We start from the raw sequence: 19,202 nt of genomic DNA, 5'->3' as shown, positions 1-19,202 counted from the left end.
AGGATTATAATTTAATAATTAAATTATCAAGTTCGTTTTATTACAATTCAAACAAGTATAACAAGCTAAAAATGCGAGCATTATTATAACGAAAACTTTGTTTATTTATGTATTTAAATTCCATATAATGAAAATTGCTCTTATGAAAAGTTGTTTAGAATTAAAAATTATGTTTTAATGTGCAATTATATCCTATATTTAAATATTGTGTAATATAGTGTAGCTATAGTGTAGATATATATATAGATACTTTACTGAGCGAATTTCATATTTTTTTACATACCTCGATTAAAATCGATACAATTTTATATATTATATGATGATCTTGGATTTTAGACCATATGCAGATCTTTTTATGAAGAATAATTTTTGTTCGTTAAATTAATTATAAAAGAGTTATAAATAAAAATGATGATGGGTATTTGTAATTTGAGAAAAAATTTAAATATTTTTTTTTATTAGAAGAATGTAATAATTACATTATTATAATAATTATTAATTAATTAATTATAATAATTACAATTATTGCATATATTATATATATATATATTAGCATATATATTATGAATATATTATATTGCATATATAGTTTTTAATTCCAAACAATTTTTCGTAATAACAATAATTTGGTAGGTACTTTACTCTTGAGCGAAATTAATATCTTTTTAAAATACCCCGTATAGTAGGTATAGATAAAATTTGCTATCTGATGGTTGAATCGTAGGTTTTAGACGATGCCGAACTTTTTATGAATTATAACTTTATTTCGTAAAATTAAAAATAAAAAAGTGTCCCGTAATATATGTGTACAACTTAAGTAGACACACTCTATATAATATACAATATAATATGCCTAATACATAAATCATTTGGTAGACAGCTCAACAAATTTGTAACCTGCCATTTAACATTACTTCCAAGTATAATAATAAATAATATTTATTTATTTGATATTTCAATTCTTCTCCCGTTTTTTATGTGTCAAAAGAAACAAAGACTTGCATCTCGGGACAGCAATTTAGGATCTTGATCGCAAGCATTTTTAGCCGATGTTAGTCGAATCACGCGCTAGTTTGAAATAATATAAAATATTCATTTACATTGTTACGTACATTAGGTTTAATGCATTTTAGCAGTGTCTCCATTGTAGAATTATCTCGCTATCTAAAATTGCTAAAAGATCCGAAATTGCTGTCCCGAGATGCAACTTGTCTTTGAGGTCGGTTACCTCGTACACGGTTTGAGATATCGAAATGCCGTTTTCAGATTTGGATTCAGGAGACAAAACTACATCGATATATCAGTAGATAAGCTGCAGATATTGCAGGGGCGGCAACGCACGAACGAACGAACGGACTTTACGAATTTATAAACAAAAACAAAATTTTCGTTGAAAATACTGGGGTCGTGAGGACATATTAGGGGGGCGCGAGACAAGTAGAACATTAAATTAAATTTAGTTAACCGCTTGTTAAATTGTGTTTGGTAACACAGAGTAAGCAAAAGTTATCTCAAATACCTCTTTTTGACACTGTGAAACGCCGGCGCCGCATTGATGATATGACCGAAGACATACAAAACCAGTTAGTTGATGCAGTAAAATAATCGCCATTTTTTGCTATTCAGCTAGACGAGAGTACCAGGGGCGTCATTTGGGCGTCCAGGGGGGGGGCATTTGCCCCCCCTGGCCCTAAAAAATGACTGAAATTTACAAAAAATACATCAATATTCATCATAACATCATATATAATGTATTGTATATATAGTGCTTGCCCCCCCCCCAAACAAAATTTCAAATGACGCTCCTGGAGAGTACTGACATAGCATAACGTTATCAGTTAATTGTTTATGTTCGGAATATTCAAAACAAAAGAATGAAAGACGAGCTACTCTTTTCTACAGAGTCGGAGACTGGAGACCACGACAAAAGCTATTAATGTTATGAAAGCAGTGTGAGAGTTTTTTGACAAACATGAACTCTCTTGGTTTATGTACAGATGGCGCACCTTCAATGCTTGGTTTTCGCTCAGGCTATTTGCAATTAGTAATAGAGAAAAATGCTGATGTGGTTGGGATACATTGTTTTATACATCGACAAGTCTTGGCAGCAAAAACCCTCCCAAACACATGGCTGTCTTAAAGTTGTGTATTAAAGTAGTGAAGTACATAAAAAACAGTGCGTTGAATACTCGACTGTTTAAAACTCTTTGTGAAGATTTAGAAAGTGATCACAAAACACTGCCACTTCATACAGAAGTACAATGGCTCTCAAAAGGAAACATGTTGGCAAGATTATTTGGGCGGAGGTAAATTCCTCACCAACCAGTAAAAACATATAATCCGACAGGTATTTTCCTCACCAAATTAAAAGGTTCCTATTAATCCGGTAGGTAGTTTCCTCACCAACTCACTCAGGTAATAAAATAAAAATATAGGTTTAATTTAAGAATGTCTATTATGAAAGCATCCGAAATCCGAATACAAGACATTAATTTCCTTACATTGTAATAATAGTTTATAATATAGATAATATGCAAGACTATAAATTATTATTTAATATTTACTATAATAAGACAGACACTTTACAAAATTCATTCTAGTCATTTGGTTAGACTGATATCTTATTAATAAATTTACTATATTTTTCAATTTCAGTTTAACTTGTTTATCTTTGATAGGTTTTGCAATATGCAAACTTTAAATTTTAACATACGTATCTACCTGAAATTCTTTAATTTTTTCAAAGAAAATATATATGGATGGATGCGTATTACAAAACGATAAATTAAAATGCGAATGAAAAGATTCGCAAGCATTCGTAATACGAATAACAAAAGAATTTGCCTCTGTTCACAAATATGGGGAGAATATGGCATTTTCGTCTATATAAGTTTAAACTAAATAATCAACATATCTATCTTAAATTTCATTCGGGGGCGTTCAAGTATTACGTAACGCAGTTTTTAAAGATTTTTGACTCCCATCCCTCCATGTAACGCGCCGTAACGTTATGCAAGACCCCCTCCCCCCAAGGTGCGTTACGTAATACTTGAACGCTCCCTTTCCTGGTTTGCATGACATTAAATCAAACACAAAACAATCTGATACGTCTTCTGGTTTTATATGTAAGGCCAAAAGTATGTTTGAGCCACTTGCCTCTTTCAGAATCATTTTTATATTCTGATATTAAATCAAGAGTCGACCAAGACATTTCTATACCAAGCTTAGTGTAGCTGAAATTTACAACCATGTATTTCAGTGTTCGGACACATTTCAATAATTGCACTCGTTTTCTAAATCTTCAAAAATTTTACTAGCATTAAACTCAATTTTGAGAGCTTTAAAAATTTCTGATTTTAACAAATAAAAAATATTGTTGTAAAGGACATCGCACACATCTTATGGAAAATATAATGTCACTCAAATTCAATAAAATTTATACGAATAGATTCGTTTTAAATTAACGGTCAAATCTTATCATTGCGCCAACTCTTAATTATGATTAATTACGGCGCAAATTGCAATTAAAGTTTATCGAAATCACATTTTTTGAGTCAGTAAAAGTGTCAGTTACAATTACTATTGCTCTGGGTGCTATTCACAAGAGCTTAAACCCCGCTGGGTCTAAGCGGATTAGTGAAACTAATCCGCTGATTTATGGAGTACCGACAATTTGGGTATTTTAAAATATTTTTTCTCTCTCTAACTTATGTACGTACCCATTTGATTTCAGATTTATTTATATCAATTTCTGCTCTTATTATTGAAAATATAGAGTTGGCGCAATGATAAGATTTGACCGTTAATTTAAAACGCATCTATTCGTATAAATTTTATTGAATTTGAGTGACATTATATTTTCCATAAGATGTGTGCGATGTCCTTTCTATTTTTTTTGTTTGGCAGTAAAACAGTATAATAAAGAAATATAATGCCCATTAATTAGCCCATGAATAATGAATAATTGCAATGTGCCATCCATATAATAAAATTAAATGTGGCTAAAAGTCTTATATTTGTTTCACAACTAAATACAATTATCCTACTTTTGACACAGTTTATAAAGAGAAAATTTTCTCTCTTGGTTGTTTTTTGAGCACACCCCGTCACAAATTCTTGAACCTCATCAACATTGGAAGGAAGTCGACCAGGCATCATTTTTCGTCGATAATTATATATTTTTTCTTATGTAACCGACAACAATCGTAGTAATTGTTTCAGACAAATTAGCTGCAAGTGCTTGGCGTATAATTTTTGCTGGTTTTTCAATTCTCTTGGGCTTTACGTTTACAATAGTTATAAACAATTTTTCGATCTAACTTCTGACAATCTGGTTCATGATTATGTTGTCGGCTACTTCTAGATATTGTAAAAGTTGCACCAATAGTAAAAAATTTCGCACTACAGGTTGTTTTATCCTCGAGAATACTTCTTCACTTTTTAAAACTTTCACTTTATAAAAAATTAAATTTTCAAATACCAATACCGCGTAAGGTTTACCGCTTTCACTTTCTATTAAACATTCCATTTTTGTCAAAATTCCAATTGTAACTAAAAATAAAATACTATAATTAATTAATTAATTATTATAATTATAGGTACCTACTGTAATTTAATAGTAGATAAATAATTCAATTGAATGCCTTTTAGTAAAATCTACCTGAAATAACCATTTTGGTCTTGGTGAGGAAAATACCTGTGGGATTATGACATACCCTTATAAACGCAGGCAAAAGATTATTTTGGTGAGGAAATTACACCCGCCGGATTATTTGACCTTTGAGATGAAGTAATCACCTTGGAACATCAAAAAAGCAAAACTAGCTAAACATGGCCTTCAAAAAACATTGTACCCAAGTAATATTGACTTATTTGCCAGACATCTTTGACTCGTTGAACATCAACCAAAAACTGCAGGGTGGAGACTCAAATATAGTAGTTACTCATTGTGATGGAGGCTTAGTTACTCAACTTTGGAGGAGTAAAATATCAGCAAACCCCTGAAATTATTTAAATTTCTCTAAAGTAGAGACAATCTCAGAAGAAACACGCTTCAAGGACATTTATGAAGGATCAAGTTTGAAAATCCAAATATCAAACCATTTGGAGAGTCTAATTGAAGAGTTCCAGAAATACTTCCCAAACACTTGTGACAATTTTATTTACAGAATGTCAACTGATCCATTCCATATCAACATAGACTCCCTGCCTGAATCACTTCAAGAAGATGCTTTGCAAATACATCAAAATGATTTTTTGCATGATTCCTCTGCCAAATACTTTGATATAATGGACAAACCTTTATTTTGATTGAAATATTTCAAAGTGTATCTTAGTGTATCACGGGAAGCTCTTCATTTATATTTACCTTGTTCAAGTAACTATTTGTGCGATCTTCAACACTTGTGGCAATTAAAACAAAGTATCGGAATAAACTTGATGTTGCTAATGACTTGTGCTGTGCACTTATTAAAACTCAGCCACAAATAGGCATACTAGTAAATAAAATGCAAGCACATCCATCTCACTAACCAATCTAATCTATTTTTCTTTTATTAATAATTTTTGTATTTTATGGAAACTGATATTGTTGTATCTTATGGCAGAATAAATAAATGTTTTGTTTTCAAGCTAATACTTATTTGATTTTGTTTTGTTCCTATTTAGGCCCATACAGTTTATTGTAAGGGGGGAGGGCGCGAGAAGATTTCATTTCAACAAAAGGGGGCGTGGTACAAAAAAGTTTGGGAACCCCTGCTCTAACTAGTCACCAATTTTCATGCAAATCGATGGAGGTTTAACAAAATAGGAGGTGAAAACCTTTAATGACTACACTAACTTTCCCCTTTCATCCCTTATTACTACTTCCTGTATCCACTGAGGTGCCAGCCTGAAAGGGGTCATAAATATCAATATACAATAGACACATTTCACATGCCAACTCCATATTACTTATGACGATGATTTTTCGACTCTAGCTTTTAGACTATTAGAGGTTGTTGCTCAGTTCTGAAGGAGCTTCATTAGTAGTGGCGGATCGAGACATTTTCCTTGGAAGGGGGGACTTCCAATGAAACACCAACTAAAAGACATAAAAATTACAAACTGAAACTAGGTACATAAAAGACGTAGATAAAAATTTATATGCAATAAGTTTCCTTAATTTTCCTAACTGTTAAGTTAATTAGGTTGAATTTTTCTGTCTGTAGTTTTAGTTTCATGTCAGCTAATGAATTTTTATGTTTCAACAATTTCTTCTTTAATTCCGGACAGTGTTACGGGGGCAGCACCCTTATTCCCCCCGTAGATCCGTTACTGTTCAGTATTTTTCTGAAGATAACAGGAACTGCACTTATGCTGGTATTGGATAAGTGTCAAGCTTTCATGAAAACATGCTAATTCTTATGTCGCTCTAGCAGCACATTTTTTTATCGCACTTATTCAGTTTACAGAGGAATTTTCGGAGATTTTCTGATGACTAAAATACGATGAAAATATTTTTGACCACGAATTCATATGCAACCTGCAAATATGCATGAAGAGATTGAGTCCCTATTCAGGAGCGGATCTAGAAATTCATAATAGGGGGGTCAGACTTACCTCAAATATTATATTTTCCAGATTTAGCCATACCTACGACTCACACTTACTCTAACGATAAAACACACTATATTTATAATCCCAGATACCTACAGTATCAAAAAGATTGACCTCTGATGGGACTCTTTCCGTATTATCAAGCCGTATTTGCAAGTAAAATAAAACGGAATTATCATAAATACATTTAATATTAAATCACTATTAATATACACAATTTTAAATATGAAGTGACAAATATCTTTATCTAAGGTCGGGAATAATATAACAATAAAGACAAATATATTAATATAACGGTTTCTACAAGTTGTGAATAAAGTAACTATAAACCAGATTTACAGAAAGCAATACATACCCTACTAAACACAATTCGTGATACTGGGAACAGTTTTGTTTAACAATACACATAAAGGAAACAAAACTAAGTTATCCTAGTTTATCTAAGAAAACTTACGGTCATCAGTAAGAAATATAAAGTCATAACAAGAATCCAGATAAAAAATGAAGATACTGAACAAATGGACAAAATGAAATACTTTAGGAGTCTGGATTAAGGAAAATCTAAATATGCAATCAGAAATTTAATCAAGAATAGACCAATCAAAAGCAGCCTTTGTGAAGATAAGGAAATTACTAAGTATGAGTAACCAAAGACTCAAATTGCAACTCCTATATCGAGTGGTAAAATGTCCACTCTACTCTATTCTTCTTTTAAGGTACTGAAGCTTGGACTGCTAATGTTGACATAATTAGAAAGTTGGAGACTTTTGAGGTTTGAGATGTGCCATCTTAGAAAAATTTTGAAAATACCATGGACTGATCATATTACGAACGAAATGGTGTTGCAAAAACCGGAGGAGACAGAGAACCTTTGACCACCATTAAAAGGAGGAAAACAGCATCTTTTGGGCACATACTTAGAAATGATAAATACGATTTGTTATAGCTAATTATGAAGGGTAACATCAAAGGAAAAATGGGTCCTGGCAGACGACAAATGTCCTGGCTAAAAACATTCGCGACTGGATCGGGTTTAACACACAGACGCTTCTAAGAAAAGCAGAAGATAGAGACGAATTTGGAATTCGTCAAATGATGGCATAAATGAATATTATGTACGTTAGAATGGTACAAAAACAATGAATTAACCTTGAATGACAGAATAATAGTAAATAATAGTGATATCTAATAAAAACAGATTCGCACAAAATGCAGTTAATAAATGTAATGCAATAAAATAAATATAAATATACAATTATACAATACAGTTTATGAACTGCATTATGTCGGTTTGAATCTTTCGTTTGGACATATTCACTATTAATAATTAATGAATAATTATTAGTCAACGCTAGCAAACACAATTCACGACTATTAATCTCACTGGTCACTTTTTTCCAACTAGAGGTGTAAATATTAACGTTTCTACCATCAATGAGTAGGTATGCGCCCCTGGATTATCTAGTAAGATTCAAATTTTTATATCTTTATTATACCTACCGCAAATTTGAAACGTGACTTTTCAGGAGGTAAGGTTTATACCCAGTGTAATGTATTTGCATTTTAAGATATCATTTCTGTTATTCTTTGAATTGAGAAAAATATTTCAGTTGTTTATGGCTCCATCAGTACCCAAACAAATGAGGCTTCAATTTATTTTTCAGAAAAGGCTGGTTTTATTAGATTTTATTGCTTGTTTCAATAATTCTTTGGAAGCGGTTGTCGTTTAATTTAGTGTTCTACTGATGGCTTAAAGTTTAGAGTTGACAGAAAAAAATAATAAATAATAAAAAAATACTTATAGACTAAATACAATAGGGGGGTCTATAGACCCTTTGCCCCCCCCCCTGTATCCGCGCCTGTCCCTATTCCCTCTTGTTTCAATAATAAATATTTTCATTCACTTGACAGAGAATTAGTGCACTTATAACGTAGACCGAGCGCTTGAATCGAATAACTTTAGAAGGCTGTAGCTTCAGAATAATAGTTTTTCAGACCTAGGTCCCATGGACTTTTTTATTGACCGAACTTTCGTTAAATTTGACCGGGGCCACTTTTCCATAAGGGGTGTTGCGGGGTCCTTTACGATACCTTGACTATATTCTAGGAGTTCGATATAATCTATTACAATTAAAAATTATTAGACAATTCAAGACGATACAATGTAGTTTGGAAAAAAGAACAGGTTGGATACTAAATAGGAACTTGGTTCAAATGTAGGTGTATCAAAAGATCTGTTTACAGCAGAAGAAACCTTACAGTAAGACTTAAAGGATGAGAAGAAATACTAGAATCTAAAATTAAATGGAAGTAGGTGGTACTTACATATTTTATGATCGCTTTCTTCACTAACATTGGTATCCTTATTGCAGTCTTCTGTTTTTTCGCAACTTTTTTCACAACTTTTTTCCGAATTAGTTTCGTCGACTGTCTTAACTTCCGAAGAACTAAGATAAGGGTCCTGAGATTGGATAGACAAATTATTTTTGCACCACTTGGTCTTTTCGGAATCACATGTTTTCTCGGGGACAACACTAGATGTTTCTGAACTTTCATTACACTTTTCAGTAAAAAAATTTCGTGATGGATTTAACCGCAAGTCGATCCCGACGGTGGTATTTACAGGCTTTTCTATATCCGAGATCAACCAGTTTTTGGGTTTTTTCACATCATCGCACAGTTCTTTCTCAATTTTTATGAGAGGACTAACGGATGAGTTTTTCACTTCGAACGTCATGTGACAGTGCTCGTTGTTGTTATTTTCGAAAGACTTTGAGACGAATTGTGTTAATTTCTCCATGATTATAAACGATAATCTGAAGTATGTTTTGAAAGAGTCATATGGAACTGAAATCACCATTTGAAATTCAGGGATGGTGGTTGCCTAGGTAACTACACAGGGTTGTGAGGGTTGCGGTTACTGCTGTTTCCACCCTTAACTGCGGAAGTTGCCGCTGCTATTGGTCGCGCTTAAATAGGGGGTGGCACTATACATTAAAATCCTGTTTGTGCTATTCCCCCTTTATTTATTATTAGTCGATTGCTCACTCTAAGTGGCTGAAGTTTTTACTACTTGTTTTTCGAGCTGTGTAATTATGTAGATTCCTTTTGAAACATGCGGTCGTAGAAGAATATTAAATATCATTGCATTTAGCTACATTATCGGCTATAAATTTGAAAAGACATTAGAGGTCATAATATCGACAAATCGATTCTTCAACGAAAATAAGTATAACTTTGTAAAACATTGAAAAAAATATGTAAAGAAACTTATGTCTACCGGAGAGCTACAAACTTGCTTTTCGAATTATTATTAAACAAAATTGAAGTTTTAAAAACTTCAATCGAACATAAAATTTAATTGAGTTTTGTTGAATTGTCTATATAATAATATATATAATAATTATATATACAGTACGTAAATCTTTCAGCTGGACATAGGGAATATACATTGAGAAACATGTGGCAACTGCGCTAACCTGTGTTAGTTGAAGCTTCTGGTCAAGTACGAGTTTTTGGTGGAATAGAGCTGTTAGAACGAATAGAATGAGTGACTTTTGAAGCAAGGCTGTCCATAAATAGGATCAAAAACAAAGTTTATGATTAATGAGTTGATAATTTTAGTTTAATTATTAATTTTCTTTCCAATCAGAAAACTAATTGTCAACAACAGACACAAAACATCTGCTCCTGGAAATTCTTTGAATTTCATAGTTTAAAGTGAGTCTTTTATTTTGCAAATAATATCATTTTATGGATAAACTTGTGAGTTATACAGTGGCTGTATCCGTTTTTATCCTATTTTTGAGGAATTTGTGTAATTTGCAATATACTGCTAAAAATAAAATACTAAAAATTTAATTGTACAAAGAACTAGTTCTGATAAGGTAATTTGAAGATAGGCCAGTTAATGAGTTTGGCTTGTATATGGATTTAATTTAAACAAGCAGAACCTTTACTCATTATAGGCCAGGTTTTAATTTGATTTTGCTTCATCAGTGTACTTAATATCTCCAATTCAACTTTAAAATGGTTAGCAAATGTTCCAGTTGTAATGATGATCTTCTTGACAAGTTTGTCACATGTGATAGGTGCTATGTTACTGTGCACCAATCTGAACACTGTACTGGTTTATGCGCCTCTGAACTACGCGCTGTTGTTATCCAAAAAAGAACCTTAATGTATTTTTGTGCTGATTGTCGTTTATCTTTTAAAAGTGTACCCAAACTTATTAGGGAAATTGACAATTTTAAAAAGGAACTTAATGCTTTGAAACAGGACATGTTAAAACTTAAGGCTGAAAAAGGTGCTAATTCATTTTCTGTTGATGATGTGGTAAACGAGCTTCATGAACGGGAAAAAATATCTAAAAACATCCTCATTTTTAATCTTCCTGAATTAAGTAACACTTCTGAAGATGCTTCTCAAGTAAAATCTATTTTATCAAAGGTCCATGCCTCCATCAACACAAATGAAGTCAAAATCTTACGCTTTGGAAATGTGAACAAGAATGGTCCTCGTCCCATTAAAGTAATCTTTTCTTCAGCAAGTGATACTCTTCATGTTATTAAAAACAAACAAACAGTTAGTCGCGAAAAAAAAGATATATTTTATTTTAGATCAAACCCCTAACCAAAGAAAGCTGTTAGATAGTCTTAGGTCCGAGCTCTCAGAGAGACAAAACGCTGGAGAAGTTAATCTCACGATTAAGTATTTTAATAACATACCTAAAATTATTCAAAAAAACCTTTAAACTCTGTTGTAAAACTGACTTGGGCAAGTTTACAGTCTATTACCAAAATGTCCGGGGTCTCAGAACAAAACTTACTGAATTAAGCCTCAATGTTTTTAATTGTACCTATGATATTATCATTCTAACAGAAACTTGGCTCAATAGTGACATTGCTGATGCTGAAATTGGTCTTGTCAATTACAATATCTATAGACAGGATCGTACACCTGCCTCTAGTTCATCTCTTAGAGGGGGTGGAGTATTGATAGCTATTTTAAGGAAATATTCATCATTACGAATCCAATCTGATCCTTCTATTGAACAGCTGTTTGTGCGGTTCCATGGCAAACTTATTCTGGGAGCTCTATACATTCCACCCCAATCTCCAGCCTACACCTATCAAGTTCATGCTGACCAACTGATGCTTCTAAGTGAACAATTTTCATCCCTGAAATTTCACTTATTTGGTGACTATAATCTCCCCTCAGCTAGGTGGAGAGTTGAAGATTATTGCTCTTCTGCAACCTCACAAACTCCATCACCGCTAGCTGTAGTTGACGCCATTGAGATTGTTTCAAATATGTGTGCTTATCATAATCTTTTTCAGTGTAATTTTATATTTAATAGCAGGGGTGTTATTCTGGATCTTATCCTGGCCCCAGAAGAGCTTGTCATTTCTGAACCTGGCGATGCTCTGGTTTCACCTGACTCTCATCATCCTCCTCTGTTAACATCATTGCAGCTTAATGTTTTTGATAGGTCAATTTCTGGTAACGAATATTATTATGATTTCCGTAACGCAAACTTTTCAGCAATTCACCAATGTCTAGAATATATAGAATGGGATAACCTGTTTCGTGGTAGAGATCTTTCAGACATGATTGCTATGTTTTATGACATTATTTACTCTCTTATTGAACGTTTCACTCCAGTTAAATATTTTAGTACTAAGAAATTTCCTTGTTGGTATTCTTCTGAGCTTGAGCAATTGTTAATCGAAAAAATAAAAGCTCATAAAATTTATAAAACCTTAAAGACTCCTGAAAGCTATGCTGATTTTTGTCATCTGAGAACAAATTGTAAAAATCTATCTAAATGCTGTTATGAAAATTACATACGTTTCACCGAATTTTCTATACAAAATAACGCAAGGCATTTTTGGAAATTTGTAGGTAGCAAGCGTGAAAACAATTGTATACCTGATTCAATGACCCTGAATGACTCTGTAGCTTCATGTGGCAATGATTAATGATATTGCCAACTTATTTGCAGATAACTTTTCATCAGTTTATAGTGATATTACTTTAAATTGCAATGTTGACCATATTCAGTCTAAACTCAATATCTCATCATATCGTATCCAGATTTCCAAAATTTACGAAAAGCTTTCATCATTAAGTGTCAACAACGGTCCTGGGCCTGATGGTATACCACCTAATTTTCTTAGGGAATTCAGTTTTATACTATCTCGACCTTTGTTTCATATATTTAATAAATCTTTGGATGTAGGTCAGTTTCCAGACTTTTGGAAACTTTCTTATGTCACACCAATATATAAATCTGGTAATAAATCTAATATTAGTAATTACCGCCCTATATCTATTCTTAGTGTTATACCAAAGGTTTTTGAAAGTATTATAACTGATTTCCTCAGCTTCGATAGCTCCGGGATCCTAAACTCTCAGCAATTTGGTTTTACTACAGGTAAGTCTGCTTTAACTGAGTTTTGTGACCTATGTTGATTTTCTGTCTGAAGCCTTGCAAGAGGGACTTCAAGTTGATTCAATTTATACTGACTTTTCCAAGGCCTTTGACAGAGTAAATCATGAACTCCTGATTCGAAAGCTTAGCTCCTATGGCATAAGTGGACCTCTGTTGCAGTGGTTACAGAGTTATTTAACTGAAAGGTTTTAACAGGTCCGAGTGAACCACTTTTACTCACAAACTTTTTCAGTTAAGTCAGGTGTACCACAGGCAGTGGCGTAACAAACTCCGTCTGGGCCCCCGCAGAATTGGAAATGGGGCCCCCTTTAAAAAATTACTAAATGCGACATATGTAACAAATACCTATATGTGTTACAGCCCAGTAAATGAACGTAAAATATGGCGATACCGTGTAATTCTCAGTGTCACCACCGAAGTGGTTAACTCAAGACTTTTCGAGTTATTTATGAGTAAAAATGTTTATTGTTCAACAAAAAAAAACACGTTTTTATGCGATTTTTCGCAAATAGTTCAAAGAGTAAGTATTTGATCGAACAGAATATTGTTAGCAAAAATGTATCTAGCTTATAAAAAAAAATGAAACAAAAATGAAGTCTATCGACCCAGTAAAAGAAAAGTTGAAGCTCATGAAAAGTTTTTCTTATTCGTTAAATTCCAAATCGAATATTTCAACGTGAAATAACCAAAAAAAATACTTTTCGGGGCAACTCATTAGAACTTTTTTAAAGTGTTTAAAAGAAGCTTTATTTTTTACAAAAGTTTCTAGCATCAAAACTAAGCCAGTTACGCTCAAAATACAGTTAGTCCCATTTTTTGCTAAAAAAATTGTGAAAATCTCCCCCTATTTAGCACCCCAAATAAAAAATGAAACTAATCATTATCGCCTTTCAAATTATTTATATGAACAATTTTTTATATGACCTGCAAGTTTCACCGGTTCAAAGTGCTTATTTTTAAAACGAGTCACGAGTTGAAAGGGCTTGAACGAGTCACTAATCACGAGTATATGCAAATTTTAAACAGCCATATCTTAACCAATTTTTGTCTTACAGAAAAACAAAATAAAGCCAAAATATTTATAAAAGCAAGACCTACATTTATTTACTCTTTGAGATTTTTCTTAGCACTAATACTTACTTTGTTGTTTTGAAAAAAAGGCATTTTTCCAAAATAAAAAAACTTTTTTTACTATAAAACCCAATTTTTTCAAAAATAAGAACATCGAACCGGTCAAACTTACAGATCATATAAACAATAAATATTTAAAGTAAATGGTAAAGCGCTAACGATAAATTTTATTTGGGGTGCGAAATAGGGGCAGAAATTCACGATTTTTTTTACCAAAAAAAGGGGCCAACTTTATTTGAGCATAACTCGTATAGTTTTGGCTATACTCGTAAACATTTAAAAAAAGTTTTAGTGAGTTTTTCCCGAAAAGTGCTTAATTTTTTGGTTATTCCAGGTTGAAATATTCGATTTGGAATTGGACGAATAAGAATAATTTGTCATGAGCTTCAACTGTGCTTTTACTGTGTTGATAGACTTCATGAATAAGTTCACCATTTTTTTGTATCCTATAAGTTTACATTTTTGCTACAAATATTTTTTCGATATCTAATATTTAATTCGATAAATACTTATTTTTGAGTTATTTGCGAAAAAAAACCTTTCTGAAAACGTTGTCTTTTGTTAAAAAATAAGCATTTCCATTCGCAAACGACTTGAAAAGTATTAACATAGGTAAAGAAACTCTATAGAATAAAAGTTGCTTATAATTAGTCAATTTATGCATTTCCGGACTTACTTTAAACGTATATTTTTCACCCCATGGAGGGGTGTTACCCACCGAAGTAGAAGCAACCAATGGCATAAGTAATACTTAGAAGTGGAGTGTAACTAGAACCTAAATCTCGTGACGCTGATAATTTCACTCCAAAACTGTCATTTACTGAGCTATTGGTGTATTCATGCATTGTTTATAACGACTTACATTTTTCATCTTTATTGGTATAGACTAAAATAGAATAAAAATTACTAAATGATTACATTAGTACATAGTATTATTCTATGAGATGAACAATTTTCTTCGTGCACTATGTACTATCAGCGAATATATCCACAATTCTATTAATTCGAATGGACAACTTCATTTTCAATACTGCACTGCTTAAAAAAACGTATGTATGCAAATAATATAGCAACACATTTTTACATATATTAGACGACAAGATGGGGCCCTTGGAGGTATAACCTTGGATAGGATACTAAACGTAGATAAAGATTAAAGAAGAAAACACATTTCTAGATTTAGAAATTTTGTTCTAAAATTCGGCAAATAACAATTCTCAAATCTTTTATAGTCACGTACAAAGCATTATAGTTTATTGTCGTCACCATAAAAGTTCATGAAACCGGAAAGGATTAAGTTTCTAGATATGAGATGATTCACTTGCCGAATACGCCTATTTAGAAATTTACATTTTTAAATTTAAACACATAAAGTAAAATTCTCTACCTATAAAAGATTTTTACATAATATCAGACGACAAGATGGGGCTCCTGATCGATTGGGGCCCCCCGCAAGCTTCACGCTGCGGGGGCCTCTGTTACGCCCCTGACCACAGGGGTCCCATTTGGGTCCATTACTCTTTAATATATTTATTAATGACATTACCAACTGTTTTCATGATTGTAACGCCTTGCTATTTGCTGATGACTTGAAGTGCTTTTTTTGGCACAGGCTTTTGCCATTCAGAGCCAGTCACAACTTTTTAAGTTCTTCCTAATGCAAAGAAAAGAAAGTAATTATCACAATACCTATTTGATTATCAGTAAGGAATACACATGGTTACTCGCTTCTCGTCTAGGGACCCATCAAGACATTAAATTAATACACAAACTAGACTGGGTCACGGAAAGAAGGTTTTAAACAAATGGGGTAAAACAAAGGTTACTAGTTTAACTGTGCTCACAAGTTAAGGTTACTTTTTGAAATAAATTCTGTTAAATAGTCATATACGGTTTTATTATTTAATGACAAAAGGTAGCAAATGTTATAGGGAGGAAGGATTTTATGTTTGATTAAATTTTTTATTAAGTCATCAGTTTGTTGTATATATTTTGTACATTCAAAAAAATATGGTTTATATCTGCTTCTTTTTGACAATCTTCGCATACATTGGAACTTAAAATTTTAAGTTTTGCCAGATGGGCTGGATAACACGCGTGTCCAGATCTCATTCTGATAATAGATGTAATGTATCTACGTGGGACAGAGTAATTTTTAAACCAAAATTCACTCGGGATTGTGGGTTGTATCAGTGCATATTGTGAGTGGGAGTGTTGACTATATTCATAATATTCTTGTTTCCACTGCTCGTTTAGATCATTCTTGATTTTTATAAATACATCTGGAATGCAGAGCTTATAATCTGTTTTCACACCAGAATCAATGGCTTTCTTAGCTAATATATCTACATGCTCATTATACTCGAGCCCTATGTGAGCTTTAATCCACAAAAATCTAACTGTTCTTTGCTCATGGTGTAATTAAAAAATAATTTTTTTAATTAGAAGAATGTAAATATTTGTGTTTTTACTCGGTAAACACATAGTCTCAATGGCTAAAAGAACCGACAAAGAATCAGACGCAATTGTTGCGGAGCTGTCATTGGAACTCTTAAAATACTTTAATGCTTTATAAATTGCTATGGCTTCAGCAGTAAAAATTGAAAAATTATGATCCAGTGTAAACATGTTTTCTATACTTTTTGAAGGGATATAAAAAGCGCATCCAGTGCCAAAAGAAGACTTTGATGCATCTGTGTAAATAACTGTTGATTCTGGCCAGTTTTCTAATAAATTTCTTAAAATATTGAAGCTGATTGCAGTATTTACATGGTATCTTGGTTTAATTACCGTAATAGTTTGCAAAAAAGCATTTAAGTCTTCAAAGTTTGAGCTATTATATGTATGTGAGTTGGTGTAATCGCAATATGAAAGATTTCTAAAAGCCTCACATAGTGGAGGAGAGTTCTTGTGGATCCAATATTTATTTATTAAATCTGCATTATTAAGTTTGCTAATATTGGAGTAGAGAGAGGGGTTTCTATGACAAATATTAATCAGAAATTTTTGACTAAGATATTCTCTTCTATATCTGAATGGAAATTCAAGAGCTTCAACATATAACGAATTGGTTGGAGTTGACTTCATAGTACCCAGGCAAATACGTAATATTGTATTTTGAAACACGTCTATTTTTCCCAAGATATACTTAGCTGCTGAACCATACAAAACACATCCATAATCGATGATTGATCTTATGTACGATCGATAAAAAAGCAATGCCGTTTCTACATCGGCTCCCCACCAAGTTTTAGAAATTGCTTTAAGGAAATTTAATCCCTTGTTGCATCTGTTTAACATGAATTCGATGTGTAGCTTCAAAGTTAATTTACGGTCAAGAATCAACCCTAAATATTTAATTGAGGCACAGAAATTATACTCACGATTCCTTACTGTTATTTTGTCTATTTTTGGGAGATTATGTCTCGTGAAAATACATATACTGGATTTGCTTGGTGCTATTTCAAATCCATTTTCTTTGAACCAGCTATTAGAGAAGTCGTCCATTTTTCCTAAAATTTGTATGCACTTTTCGTATGATTTGGAAGATGAGTAGGTATATCAGAAAATCATCAGCATATTGTATTATATTAAAGCTGTTATTTACCATTGAAATATTGTGCAAGTCAGCTTTATACAGATTAAATAATAGAGGGCTTAAAACTGACCCCTGTGGAAGTCCTAAGTTATTATATCGGGAACCTATTAGTTTATTATTATTAGATCTCAGATAAATTTTTCTGCAAGTGTAAAAGTTGAGTATGGTTTTCGCTAATGCAGCTGGTATGTGAAAATTTCTAATCATTCTTTCCATTAGGATGTCAAGACAAACACTATTATATGCACCTTCTATATCTAAACATATTGTAAGTAGATATGCATTATTGGTAAATGTATCCTGAATGTCTGTTACTAATGTAGCAATAGCGTCTATAGAACCACATCCTTTTTTGTATCCAAATTGAAATTCTGGAAGTAAGTTATTCCTATCTAACCACCATTCTAGTCTATGTTTGATCATTCGTTCTAATGTTTTTAGTAAACAAGACATAAGGGAAATGGGTCTGTACGAATCTGCTAAGTTGGAATTTTTACCTGGTTTGAGAATAGGAATAATAATTACTTCTTTAAATTCATGAATAACTGAATTATTGATAATTATGTCTTTAAATATATCTAATAAAAAGAGTTTAGCAATTTTAGAAAGAAATTGAATCATAGGATATTTAATATTGTCTAATGTGTTGCATCTGTTTTTGAGTACATATTCTAACTCAGCAATTTTAAATGGTTCTAGTAAAAATTCCTTTTCATTATTTTTTGTAGTATGTATTATAATTTCTCGTGGTTTAACAGATGGTGGTGCTATCAGGTCAAAAAATTCTTCCTCTAATGTACTGTCAAAGCATTTTGTATTCGATATTGGTTTTCTGTTTATTTTCCTGGCTTGATTCCATAAGTATGATGATGGAGTATTTTTGTTTAGGGTGGAGACAAAATGTTTCCAACTTTGTTTGGCGATTGCTTTCAGTTTTTTCTTACCGTTTGCTATGGTCTCTTGGCATTTCAAATAGTTCTCAAAATTCGAATTGTGTTTATAATTTGAAAGTTATTCTTGTCTCTCACTGATGATTTTGTCACAATCTCTATTCCACCAGGGGGGAGGGGTTCGAATTTTGTTTTTAAAAGGTTTATACCGTGGAATTGAAATTTCTGCTGCCTGGTTGATCCCATCTATTAAGAAATTGTATTTTTCTGATATATTTTCCATTTGGTATTGCTTATCAAAAAATTGTTCTACAGAAGATGTATATAAATACCAATTGGCCTTTTTTACGTTCCACTTGCTTGCAGGATTAATCTCCTCATTTTTATTCTGGCAATTTATTTCCATGTTGATTATAAAATGGTTTGAACCTAAAGTGTCAGGATATACGGACCAGTTTATTTTACTAGTTAGTTCAGGCGAAACAAAAGTTCCATCAATGGCTGAAGTATTTTGGTCAGGTTGGGTAAAAAT

This window comes from Diabrotica virgifera, chromosome 10 (genome assembly GCF_917563875.1).
Source record: "Diabrotica virgifera virgifera chromosome 10, PGI_DIABVI_V3a".
Lineage (NCBI taxonomy): Eukaryota > Metazoa > Arthropoda > Insecta > Coleoptera > Chrysomelidae > Diabrotica > Diabrotica virgifera.
Note: the sequence above shows the minus strand (reverse complement) of the source record.